Source organism: Erpetoichthys calabaricus, chromosome 6 (assembly GCF_900747795.2).
Source record: "Erpetoichthys calabaricus chromosome 6, fErpCal1.3, whole genome shotgun sequence".
NCBI classification, from domain to species: Eukaryota; Metazoa; Chordata; class Cladistia; order Polypteriformes; family Polypteridae; genus Erpetoichthys; species Erpetoichthys calabaricus.
This window is the reverse complement of record NC_041399.2, coordinates 199698048-199711010: the sequence shown is the minus strand read 5'-3', so window position 1 is coordinate 199711010 and position 12963 is coordinate 199698048. Positions and strand designations below refer to the sequence as shown.

At 39.9% G+C, this 12963-nt stretch overlaps 1 protein-coding gene across 1 annotated transcript in view; it reads right to left on the bottom strand.

Moving 5' to 3' along the window:
- epc1a (enhancer of polycomb homolog 1 (Drosophila) a) overlaps positions 1 to 6690 on the bottom strand; it is a 122652-nt gene extending 115962 nt beyond the window's left edge. Inside the window, exon 1 of the mRNA XM_051928968.1 lies at positions 6407 to 6690. The gene's annotated coding sequence lies outside the window, so the exon portion shown is untranslated. The remainder of the gene's footprint in view (positions 1 to 6406) is intronic.
- Between the last annotated feature and the right edge of the window lie 6273 nt (positions 6691 to 12963).

The following is a 12963-nucleotide window of genomic DNA, read 5'->3' as shown; positions in this document are numbered from 1 at the left end:
AACTAATTTTGTGCTCGTCTGTATGTCGTTTAAACAGCCTGTACTTATATTTCAGAAATACTGAAACAACTACATTGTATTTATAAAGCACAATGGGATAAATTAACCTAAGAAAACTGCAATCTATAATATGAATTTACAAGTATGTGGCCTAATTGCTCAAGTGTAGTCCTATGTAACCCTGACAAATTCATTTAATCTGCCAGAGCTGTGACAGTACAAATGAAAAATAAAAATTACATATTGCACTAAAATAAATTAATTTGTTACATCAATTTCCACCTTGAGCTATTCTATAAGACAAAGGCCATTAAGAAGGTGTAAACCAAATTTAGTCAAATAGGATTCAAAACCTGAATGAAACATTAGCTCACGTATATATACCTCACATGCATTTCACCTTGGGAAGCTTGACTGTGTGGCTTATAGTCAAGGTGTATAATGCATAAGCACAAGGTTGTTAGTTCACTCCCCACCACTAACTGGCAATTTACCTGGGCAAGTCAAAATTAGATAATATTATAGCTGATGGAAGGCAGGTGAACAGGTGTACAAACCAAGGATAAATACAGAATACCCAAATGGCCATTATATTTATAGCTTTTCTAGAGATACTATTGTCCGATATCCTGAGTATGCTCTCTATATCCATATTTCTGTCTATATAAATCTGTACGTCTACCTATCTCATACATACACACACAAAATGTATATTTATACATACACTATGATGATGTGAATGCAGACTGTTTCATGGTCACTGCCTCCCATGACAGAAACAACTGCCAAACAGCTATTTGTGCCCATGTTGCAGCAACTTCTTTGGGTATTTAATGAAGCACTCACATCCTTTTAGTGTTTTGAAATCAATGATCTTCAGCATTTTTACTTTATTCTTAGCTGGTGAATTCCTCTCATTATTTAAGCTCTGGTCCAGAACATCCACGTGTTCATTATCAATGACCCTAATCCTCAGGTACAATATGGTACAAACTTGACATCATTATTACAAATTTCCTAATAATCTTCCTGAAAATCCATTGTTTTTGCCCTTCAGCTTCCCCTGCCATCTGAAATAAGAAACAGGTAACACAAACAAAGCTAAATTATATAAGTTGAGATACGTATGAAACAGCATTAAAATATCTACTACACACCACTTATGATTATAGAGCAGCAGGAACTAAGTTAACCCTTACCTGCTTTCCTGTTAATGCTGCCATGATTAAAATGAATAAATTGCATTGCACAAACCATCACAGCCATTCCCATCTGAATAGCCAAAACGAAGCCCACTCTCCCCACAAGGCGGAATGCTGAAGAGAAATAAAAAAAGAAAAATGCAAACCACTACAGTTGCCTGACTGTCTCTGTCTGAAAGACGCTTTTGATTGCATCGAGCTTCAACAGTTGTACTTTGTTAACTAAACGATGAGGTGATGGCTTTTTGTTGTCAGTGGATTGGGAGGGGCTTCCAATGAAGCGAAACTGGTTGGAGAATGTTAAAATTAAAATTGTTACATTGCAAGGAATCTTAGGCATCTGACCTGTTCGATACAGAGATGGGTTAACATGTGCTTGTGCCATGTTTGATTTCTGTAGATTTCTTTTGGTATTATCATTAACAAGTTTTCATTTTATCCACATTTAGGCAGACCTCCATGGTGAACAATCAAGAAACCGGCAAAAACAAAAGGATACTCTGTGCAAAATGTCTTTAATGGACAGTGGGGCAAAATGAGCCATCAGAACAGGTTCAAAGCATCCTGGCATATATTCAGGAAGCATCTAGAATGGTCAACTGGCCATTAAATGGACAGATATTAGTGTGTTTCCATTTATGTTAATTAGCTTCCAATTTGTTTTCTGCATGTTTTTACAAATGTGTGTCTTTATATGTACTAATTCTGTGCTCAGTAATTTGTAAAATCTATACTCGTCACAGCACTCTGTGCCTGTACTTGCGAAAAGCACTATATAAAAAGAAGCCGAATTGTACAGAACATGAGGGATGTGACACCATTATGTCAAGGAATTTTAAATGACAGGGGGGAAAAACATTTCTTATGTTGCACCAGGATCTTCTTTAATTTGCTGGTTAGGTTAAAATCTACCAACAGAGGTAGTCACAGTACTGTATATGGTTTACTTTTGTCAGACAAGCAGTGGCACTATATGGCATGCTCTGGTCCCTTCCTATACATCCCCGGTGCTGTGACCACAGACATAATTACATTAAACATCAGCAGGTAGTATTACTGCAGTTTGTACATACTATATTTTAAACATAGCACTCGGCTTCAAGTCTGAGTGCCAACTTAACACACAATTCCTAGTTTGTTTACATTTAGATTTTTGACCTTTGGAACTGAACCCTTTTAACTTAGTCAATTTTCCATTGTGCTGCAAAATTAATGTAAGTAGCAGGAAAGCAGATCTTAAAGCCAACTTTCCACTGGAAGTATGATGCACAAGATGCCTTGAATGTTTTCAACAAATGTTCCTTCAGCCACAGCTTCACCAACCTTTGTGGCTATGCATTTAAAAAAAAAAAAAAAAAAAAAAAAATCTAGTACCTCACTTCTTAGGACCTTTCAGTCACTGCATTACCTAGCAAAGATTTTCATTATGTTTATTATATACCTGTGTAAAATCAGTCGCATATATTTCTTCAGTGTACAACTTCACTTTGAAAATCAGCACAATGGTCAACCACTGCCATTAGCAACCTTTAAATATCCTGCATTTGTTTTTCAGTATTCTTCTAACTTTTGAATTCCAGGTTAGGGTAACAAAACACAATGCTATTCATACAAATCCACCTTAACAACAAAGCATTTGTGTGATCTGTCACTTTGGTTAAAATATTAGCTAAATAATGAAAAACAAAAGTAGAGACTGCTCAACCTCAATATTCTTACCATTACAGTTTTCAAGCCCTCTTAATCCAAATACAGGTTTGCAGGGGGCCAGAGTTTAACCCAGTAGCATCAAACTCAAATTAGGACTCAAGAAACATAGTCCCATTCACACTCACACCAGGCACGTTTAGAAATTCCAATTAATTAAGCATGCCTTGCAAACTAAAAATACAGCACGACAAGAGTGGATTTAAATAAACCCAGTCTCCAGAAGCAGAAGTTAACAGTGCTAAACACTGCCCCACCATGCCCCAGACTGGGTTTAACGTTTATGAGAGCTTTGGCTATTTTAAGAAAGAAAGAAGGAGGGAGAGAGAGAGAGAGAGAAACACTAGAAATTATATAAGCCGCCCATACAGTGATGCCAAAATAAGTGTAAAATGGAATTTCTTTCCTGTCGGTATAAATATCCCAGGGACGGCTTGTCTAAACCTTCCAGTGTCAGTACTGTTGCTATTTCAGGGCCTTGGTACTAAACTTTATTTTTGTGATTCCTACTCTCCTGAAATCACTACCTTAATTCATTAACATTTAAATCAGAAATAACAACTTGCATCTACATATCTACATGCTTACCTGAGCTATTCTCGTAGTATTATGTATGTGCCTTGGACTCTGCTGTTCTTTACTGTGCTTCAGATATTTCTTAATTTTGCCCATTTCTCAATTCTTGCTGCCAACATTTTTTTCCAAGCTGCAGCACTTTAGATTAAGTATTAGTATTTTGTTACTAGACACCTGGCGCTTACTGCTGAAGGACAGGCATAAACACCATAATCTCTTTTAAAAAAAAAAACAAAACTTTACGCTGTTGATGCCTTAAATCTATTCAGCCATTCATGAACTCACTTATTCAATTCAGAGTCAAAATGTGGGTTATGACTTCACAGATAGTAATGGGGGAAGAGTGGGAAAGAACCCTGGGTGGAGCACAAGTTCACTTTATACACATATTTGGAGAAGCTTAAGAACTGGACAAGTGTCAGAACTGACCAAACACTACAGTTTGCTGTTAAAAATTGATCCACATGAACAAAAGGAACGTCAGTTATAAATACATGACAGGAGACACGGTTCTACAGGAAGGAGCCTCTGAAAAGAACTGAGGGGTTTAGGTTGACGCAATGTTTTCACTAAGAAATGTGCAGAAGCAATTACAAAGGCAAATAAAACTTTTAAGTTATATCATAAAGACGTTTAAATATATACCAAGGAACATCATGCTCAGACTATATAATGCACTAGTGAGACAGTATCTGATGTATTGCGTGCAGTTCTGGACACCATGCTACAAGACAGACATAGCAGCACCTGAAACTGTGCAGAGGAGAGCAGCCAGATGCATCCCAGGACTTAAGGTTGTGTCCTACTGTGACAGACTCCGAGAATTAAACCTGTTTCGCATCAAGCAGAACAGACTGGTCTTCAAAATCCTCAAAGACATTGATAAAGTTGATCCAGCAGAATTCTTTCAGGTTAAGGATGAATCACATGCTCAAGGACACCAGTGGAAATTAAGAAGAAGAGCACTTAGGCCTGACAACTGGAAACACTTTTTAATTTTTTTATTTTTAATTTAAAGTGTTAAATTAACCTGGTAAATTACAAAGACTTGTAGTTGAAACAGAAACCCTGATAACCTTAAAAAAAGTATCTGGATGAGATACTGGGACAGCTTAGCTATTAGCTAAACTAACAACTTAATGGTTTCCTCTCACTTGCCAATTTTGTATATGGGCTTATCTATTATGGATCAATGTAGTGCAACAGGTATCTTTACCATCTCACAATTCTTGGACTCCAGTTTGATTTGAAGCTGGGGCATCAGCTGTGTGAAGTTTACATGTTTTCTTCTTGTCCCTGTGGACATCCTCCCACACTCTAAATATCTACTCTTATATTGATTGCGTCCTGACAATCTGACACACTGCTCATGTTTAGTTGTAACAACCCTGTGCTGGAAAAAAAGCAAATTTAAGAAAAAGAATTGGAAAATTGAATTACAGATTGAATAATGGTGCAGCCTTACCAGTTTGCCGATACCTATGAGATAAAAAGCCATTTTAAGAGGTGTTTGCTACATTAAAAGCTGGGAAATACAAGTGCTTGTTCCCCTCCGCCCCTATTTTAGGTTTTCCCTCAACAAAGGAACTTGCGTGCTGAAAACAGACTAACAAGACCAATCCATATAGGTTAATTCTCGATTTCAGCGATCGACTTTTCCTGAAAGGCATTTACAATTGCCCTTTATTTTTAAGAATGGATAACACTCGGAAAAACGATCGGATGTTAAAAAGGTAGCAAACCCCGCCTCTTCCAAACACCGTAGCAACTGCAATTAGATCATGAGGATCAAAAGAGACCTCAGGGCTTCCCCCAGCATGATAACCGCGATGCCATCTAAAAATAATGAACGATTTAGAACCCAAATAAAATGTGAAATAACGCCAAACACTGACAAATCTTCACACCGATGAATATATCGATTAAGATTTGAGCTATTAAACGCGGTTTATCGGGTTTTATCCTATACGGTAACATCCCCTGTCTGTTTCTTTTTGTCTTTTAAATAAAGAAATGGGCAAATTAAATCTTCTAGAACACTACAGCGCCACCATCACGGATAGTGGCAAACAAAAAAAAAAGAGAAGGAGAGAGAGAGAGAGAGACAGAGACCATTATGCACAAAAAGATGATTTATTTGAAATGCCACGCGACTAACCTCATTACAAACACCACTAAACAAAAAAAAGAAAAGAAGACTTTGACGATCCAATTCCGCCTATATTTTTTTCCCCCCCAAGAAGAAAGCAGCCCAGCAGGGCGGGAGTTCATACCAACAAGACAACATCCAGACACGGCCATAACTTCATAGAAATACCCAGCTTTATGTGTCAATGTGTACGGCCAGCAAGGGCAGCTCTCCGGGGGATCAGGAAACGTCAAGCTGGCTTTTATATAAAAATTGTACATATTCAACCGTTCGAGCGTATTCTTCGTCTCGTTTCACAAAGGGCACATTTCTGAAGAATACAATTATGAAAAAAATACTAATAATAATTGGAAATCATAACAGTGCAACGTACGCATTTTGCATTGCGGTTATTATTCCGTGTGTCCCTCTGCGTGTGTGCGTGGAGGTGGGATATAAAAAAGTCAAGTAAGATGGATTGGAAGTTTTTCTTTTGTATTTGAAATGAATTGTTGGAAAGAATAAGACTACAATTTCGTTCAAAAAAAAGCTGATGATATCGAAAAAAAAAATCACAGAGTTACCCCAAACGGATAAAAAGACGGGGATTGACGCGCTCAATATGGGCGGAATTTATAGACGAGAGGAGGGGGGCGGCATACGCTCATTTTAATTCATTAACAGATAATTAAAATTATCGAACGCTTTATTATGAATATGATCAATGAAACATAAAACCGGACCCTAACGCACGAGAAAAAAAATAAGAAGGAATACAAAAAAAAGAACTTACCCAAAAGCTTGCTGAGGTGGGTGATGACAACACAGTTCAACACAATTGTCAAGATGTGCTGTTACTTGCTGTTAAGCAAACAACAAACGCCATGCAGCAGAATTATTCAGAATCGCTCCTTTATTATCCCGATCACCTTCTGCCGGCAGATCAAGTCCCCAACGCCAGTACGATAAATCGAGAAGAACCGAATAATAACAGCAAGCGAAAGAACAAACAAGAGCGTTATTTCACAAGATTAAAAAGCTGACAAAGCCCGAAGAAGACTCTGGGGTTAACAACTTTGCAATGGCAAACAGGAGCGCTGTGATTGGCTGGCGAGTGGCACCAATCACCTGTAGAGAGCGCGCGGCTGATGAGCTCACTCTCAATGGAGAAAGTTGAGCTGGTGAGGCTGCTGCTGCTGTCGCTGGCACCTCTGCCGCCATCGGTATCTATCAAAACGTACGGAAAAATGGTGAAACGCTGCCCACGAGCTTGTCGTTTAGGTGGCTGTAGCTTTCGCGGGCAGTAGAGTCAGCCAAAACAATGGCGTGGGCGACGAAACGGCGTCGTGCCGCACTTCCGCGACTATTAGTGCGCCGCTTGGCGAGTTGATTCACAGACTTGGAGAAGGCCCTCCTCTCTGCAGCCTTACAGGAACTTCGTGGCGGTTTGTAGTCCATATCGGCATTTACAGAATTTTAGTAAGTTCAAAGTGAGGAAAAAAAATCCAGTGGTAAATCCATATCCTGTAAATCCGTCAAGGAATTACATATGTTTTAAATGCCAAGTATGGCATTGCTGGCATGTTGGATGGTTTTAGGCTATTTAGTGCCAATTTTGAACTAATGATTAGGGAAACAAAATGAACTTGGATAAAATGTTTGGTGTTTTTCTCAATTTTATCTAAAGAATGAAGTGAAATCGGGGCAATGAGTAATGTGCATCGAAGGATTCCACACATAATGATGCTGTTTCATTTTCACTCAGGTCATTGGGCATTTTGAATGTTCTTCTAATGTCTTGGTGGACTGATATTTTTCTTGAGTATTCAAATCTAAATAGTGTGCGTGTTAGGTTAACAGCAGTGTCTGTAATTAGCCTAGCAAGCTGACTCCAGGGGGCAGATTTATAAAAATTCTGCACACGTATCTAGCCCCCAAAATGTGAGTTTGCAAGCAAAAGTCGAGATTTATAAAAATATGAGAGAATGTGCTTATATTTATGTCAACTGTGACCCGTCCGTACGCAGGATTTCAAAATGTGGAAAATGACAACCTGCTCCTTGATCAAGTAGAGAAGTGCAGCCAAACTGTCCAAATAACGACTTGGGTGTGTAGTAATTCATATCACAGAGCAGTTATTATAATAATGTGCAGATGTGATGAACATATTAAACCTCAAAATTGATAAATATGATATACAAACTCCTTTTTAATTTCCTTTAAAGAGAACCAATCATCTGCGGTGGGCAGGCGTCCTGCCCGGGGTTTGTTTCCTGCCTTGCGCCCTGTGTTGGCTGGGATTGGCTCCAGCAGACCCCCGTGACCCTGTAGTTAGGATATAACAGGTTGGATGATAGATAGATGGATGGATGGATGAGAACCAATCGTGCCACCAACCCCCAAGTGGTGCTGTGGTGTCACCCTTTGCACGGCTGGGCTCAGGTCCTAATTTGTGATCCTGAGGTGGTTTGTCTTGTGATGGGTGCAGCAACATGCTGTTTCAGTGCTCCTTACCGCTCTCTGTCTAAAGAGAACCGATGCTGATTTTTTTGCACTAAAAAACTCTTGTTTTTTAATCAGTTTATATCGGCTACTTCTAAGGATCAGAAGCCAAAGTGCGGTAAAAACACAGACGGGATTCACTCCCTGCATACAGAAAGCTCTAAATGTCATGCCATGCAATCTATTCACACAGTGTGCTCTGATGCCTTTCTCTCAAGGCCAGTATTAATTTTGTCAGTAATCTGTGTTACAGTAGCTCTTCTGTAGGATCAGAGCAGATGGGCTAACCTTGACTCCCCATGTCAGGTTCACCAGTTGTCCTTCCTTGGACCACTTTTGGATGGCTAACCTCCACACACCAGGAACAACCTTTGTCAGAGTCACTTGGATCCTTACTTGCCCATTTTTCCTGCTTCTGACACATCACCTTCAAGAACTTACTGTTCACTTGCTGCCTGATTTATCCCACGCCTTGGTAGGTGCCACTGGAACAAGGTAATGAATGTCATTTGCTTCCCCTGTCAGTGTTTTTAATGATGTGGTTGATCGCTGTACACTCTATTCAAACTAAACAAACACTTAATTTGAATTTACCTTTAACAATAACTAACATTTTGGCCCCAATGAAGGCTCCTTGGCTCTTATGTGCACTTTTTCTATCAGTGTGCTTGTGAATTCATTTTACAATAATAAAATCAAAAGAAATATTTAAAAAAAAAAAAAACAGCTACATGGATCAACAAGACTTCAAATAAAGTCTTGTCATCTTTGTGGTTGTAATCTGTAAAAAGAATATCACTGCTTCCTCATTGAAGGCATTCCATTTGGTGCAGGTACCAGGTATGAAACAGGAACCAAGCTGGTGGTAGCATTTCATATGGGCCTCTGGGAACCTTTGGAAAAAAGTGGCAGTAAAATATTATCTTGCGTTTATATAAAGAAAAAAAAGCTGCACTGGTGGCTTTAATGTGACCCAGTTTTTAATGATTCTGAGAAGACACAAATGAGTTTCTGTTCTGTACCTGGAGATCCCACTGATCATTTTCTCCTTTTACAGTTGTGGCCAAAAGTTTTGAGAAATACACAAATATTAATTTTCAGAAAGTTTGCTTCCTCAGTTTTTATGATGGAAATTTGCATCTACTCCAGAATGTTATGAAGAGTGATCAGATGAATTGTAATTAATTGCAAAGTCCCTCTTTACCATGAAAATGAACTTAATCCCAAAAACCCTTTTCCACTACATTTCAGCCCTACCACAAAAGGACCATCATTGCTTTGCACAAAAGGGCTTCACAGGCAAGGATATTGCTGCTAGTAAGATTGTACTTAAATCAACCATTTATCAGATCATCAAGAACTTCAAGGAGAGAGGTGCAATTGTTGTGAAGAAGGCTTCAGAGCACCCAAGAAAGTCCAGCAAGTGCCAGGACCATCTTGCAAAGTTGATTAATGGCTCAGGATCAGAGCACCACCAGGGCAGAGCTTGCTCAGAAATGACAGCAGGCAGGTGTGAGTACATCTGCACACACAGTGAGGCAAAGACTTTTGTAGGATGGCCTGGTGTCAAGAAGGGCAGCAAAGAAGCACCTTCTCTCCAAGAAAAAGATTAGGGACAGACTAATATTCTGCAAGAGGTACAGAAATTGGACTGCTGGGGTCAAGTCATCTTCTCTGATAATTCCCCTTTTCGATTGTTTGGGGCATCCAGAAAAAATGAAAGGTGAAGAGCGCTACCATCAGTCCTGTGTCACGCCAACAGTAAAGCATCCCGAGACCATTCATGTCACGTGGGGTTGCTTCTCCGCCAAGGTAGTAGGCTCACTCACAATTTTGCCTACCAACATAGCCATGAATAAAGAATGGGACCAGAACATCCTCTGAGAGCAACTTCTAACAACTATCCAAAAACAGTTTGGTGACCAACAATGCCTTTCCCAGCATGATGGAGCACCAGGCCATAAGACAACAGTGATAACTAAGTGGCTCGGGGAACAAAATATTGAAATTTTGTGTCAGCGGCCAGGAAACTCCCCAGACTTTAATCCCATTGAGAACTTGTGATCAATCCTCGAGGCGAGTGGACAAACAAAAACTCACAAATTTGGACAAACTCCATGCATTGATTATGCAGGAATGGACTGCCATCAGTCTTGATTTGGCCTAGAAGTCGATTTCCAGCATGCCAGGTTGAATTGCAGAGGTCTTGAAAAAGAAAGAAGGGCCAACACTGCAAATATTGACTCTTTGCATAAGTTTAATGTAATTGTCAATAAAAGCTTTTGAAACTTATGAAATGCTTGTAATTCTACTTCAGTGTACCACAGAAACATCTGACAAAAATATCTAAAAACACTGAAGCAGCAAACTTTGTGAAAATCAATACTTGGGTCATTCTTAAAACTTTTGGCCACAACTGTACACATACAGCTCAGCTGGAATTATTTGTACTTGCTCATTGAGAAATATCAGGTGTAGCAGATAAGGTCTTCGTCCACCTCTCGGACCCTCAGGTACCACTCCAAACACGAAGTAAAAGTGTAACAACTATTTATTTTTCTGTTGTCACGTGCACAAAGCACTCTACACACCACATTACTCATATAAATCACAATAACTCTTTCTCAAACCAATCCTCCTCGCCCAGACACTTGCCACCCTACCTCCCAGCTCAGCTCAATGCCTGGGCTTACCCATGAGTCCTTTATACCCCCTGACCCGGAAGTGGTTCCTGCCCAACAGTCCACAATTCCTTATTCCTTCCGGGTCAGGGTAAACAGTCCTTTTCTTCACCCCAGGAGCACGTCGTTTCTTCCTGTCACGTGACCATGACGTACTCCCGGGTTATAGGGCACATACGAGCCCCCTTACAGCGACGCCTGGTGGCCCCCAAGGTATCCAGCAGGGCTGCGTATAAAAACTACATAGTCCATGAGGCCCTGCTGGAACTCAGGGGACGTTCACGCTGTTACGAGAGCTCCTCCTGGCGGCCTGGGGTTGAGAGCCGGAATCGAAAGCCGGCAATCCACCACACAGGATAAAGCAGTCAATTTTCTCAGTCAACAGCATTCTTACATGAAAGTCATATTTCAAGTAAGTGGGAAAGGAATACAAAATCAATAACATAAAAATAATAATTTTTTACATAGGCATAGTGCTTTTTTCACTACTCATTGTGCTAATGTGTACCATCCACCTGGATGATGTGACAGCAGCCGTTTTTGCGTCAGTACGCTCACCACACATTAACTGTTAGGTGGTGAAGTGGTAAACGAAATACCCTATTAGAGACAGGGGAGGATTAGGGGGCCAGAATGATTACTCTCTGGTAGGCAATTTAGCCTGGATATTGGGGTACAACCTGCTCTTTATGATCTTTAATGATCACAGAGAGTCGGGGTTTCGGTTTTATATTTGAAGGACGGTGTCATTCTTACAGCACACTGTCCCAGTCACTGCACTGGGGCATTGGGATCCACACACAGACCACAGGGTAAGCGCCCCCTGCTGATCTCACCAACACCTCTTCCAGCAGCAACCCAAGCTTTTTCCTAGATGGTCTTGCATCCGAGTACTGGCCAGGCATGAACGTGCTTATCTTCAGGCCTACAATCACATTGTACAGTATTTGTGTAAAAAAATGTGTTCGAATGTGGTTGAGGACTGCAAGTAGACCTAAATGTCTAGCCAGCAGCATTACACCAACCATATGGTAAGTGTACCAGGCCATTGTAAGACACATTGAAACACCCACGTCTATGGAGTGCCAATTCAGAGCTGCCATGTAATTCAACCTGCATATCTGGTTTTGGTAGGAAAATCAGAGAAAATATGTAAAATCCACACAAAAGTACTGGCCACTGCACCACTGGGTTAGAAAATATCCATTCCAATTAGCCATTAAGTACTAGATAAAATAATGTAATGAAATGAGGTGCCATTTTGGATTTCTAGAAGTGAGTACCACTAATCAAGGAAGCACAGGAAAGCTAGAAAACCTGGAGTTCAATGAAGGAGAGAGAGATTCTCCTTCTGTTTAAGATACTGGGGGTGTTACAGTGAAAATGTGCAGCTATTGTAGCCCTCCAAGACTGGAAGAGACCACCCTGTGAGGTGTTTTACCTGAAGATATGACTTAATGATTAAGGTGAACCATAAGGCTCCCCGGTTAAGCCCAGTTCTTAATTTGTAAAGCATCTCGGGGCAGTTTCACCAGATAAAAAGTACAATGGTGTATGAATACGGAAGAAAGCCTGCACTTTTCCCTGTTGTAAGAGCTATCTATCTATCTATCTATCTATCTATCTATCTATCTATCTATCTATCTATCTATCTATCTATCTATCTATCTATCTATCTATCTATCTATCTATCTATCTAAAGCAACTGTGTATTCAATAAGGATTTCATATTTTTTTCGAACTGGGTTTTTGTTTATATCCTTCTAACTTACAAGTTGGCCATTACACCAGCGTCATCGTTTACATTGACAGTGCAGTGGATGAAGAAAAAAATCTGTTGGTGCAGGGTGTCAGAATTACTGCACTGTATTATTTTATCACACTTGACAGGAAGCTGCTAGGAAAATGCCAGGTGGCGTGTTCAGTGGTTATACTACACGGGCACACATACATGCAAATTTTCTAATTGAAATTCCGTTTTATGAATTACAAAGGATGTGCTTGCTCAGTTTTGAAGGGCTACAATGACCACCTGTTTTCCGTTCTTCCAATCTTGCGTTTTTTAATCCGTCTCTTAATTTAATTAATTTTTTGAATTTCTTTTACTTACTTATCTCAGTAACATGAAAAGCAAAAAAGCAACCAACTTCAACAGCACCTCTTCACC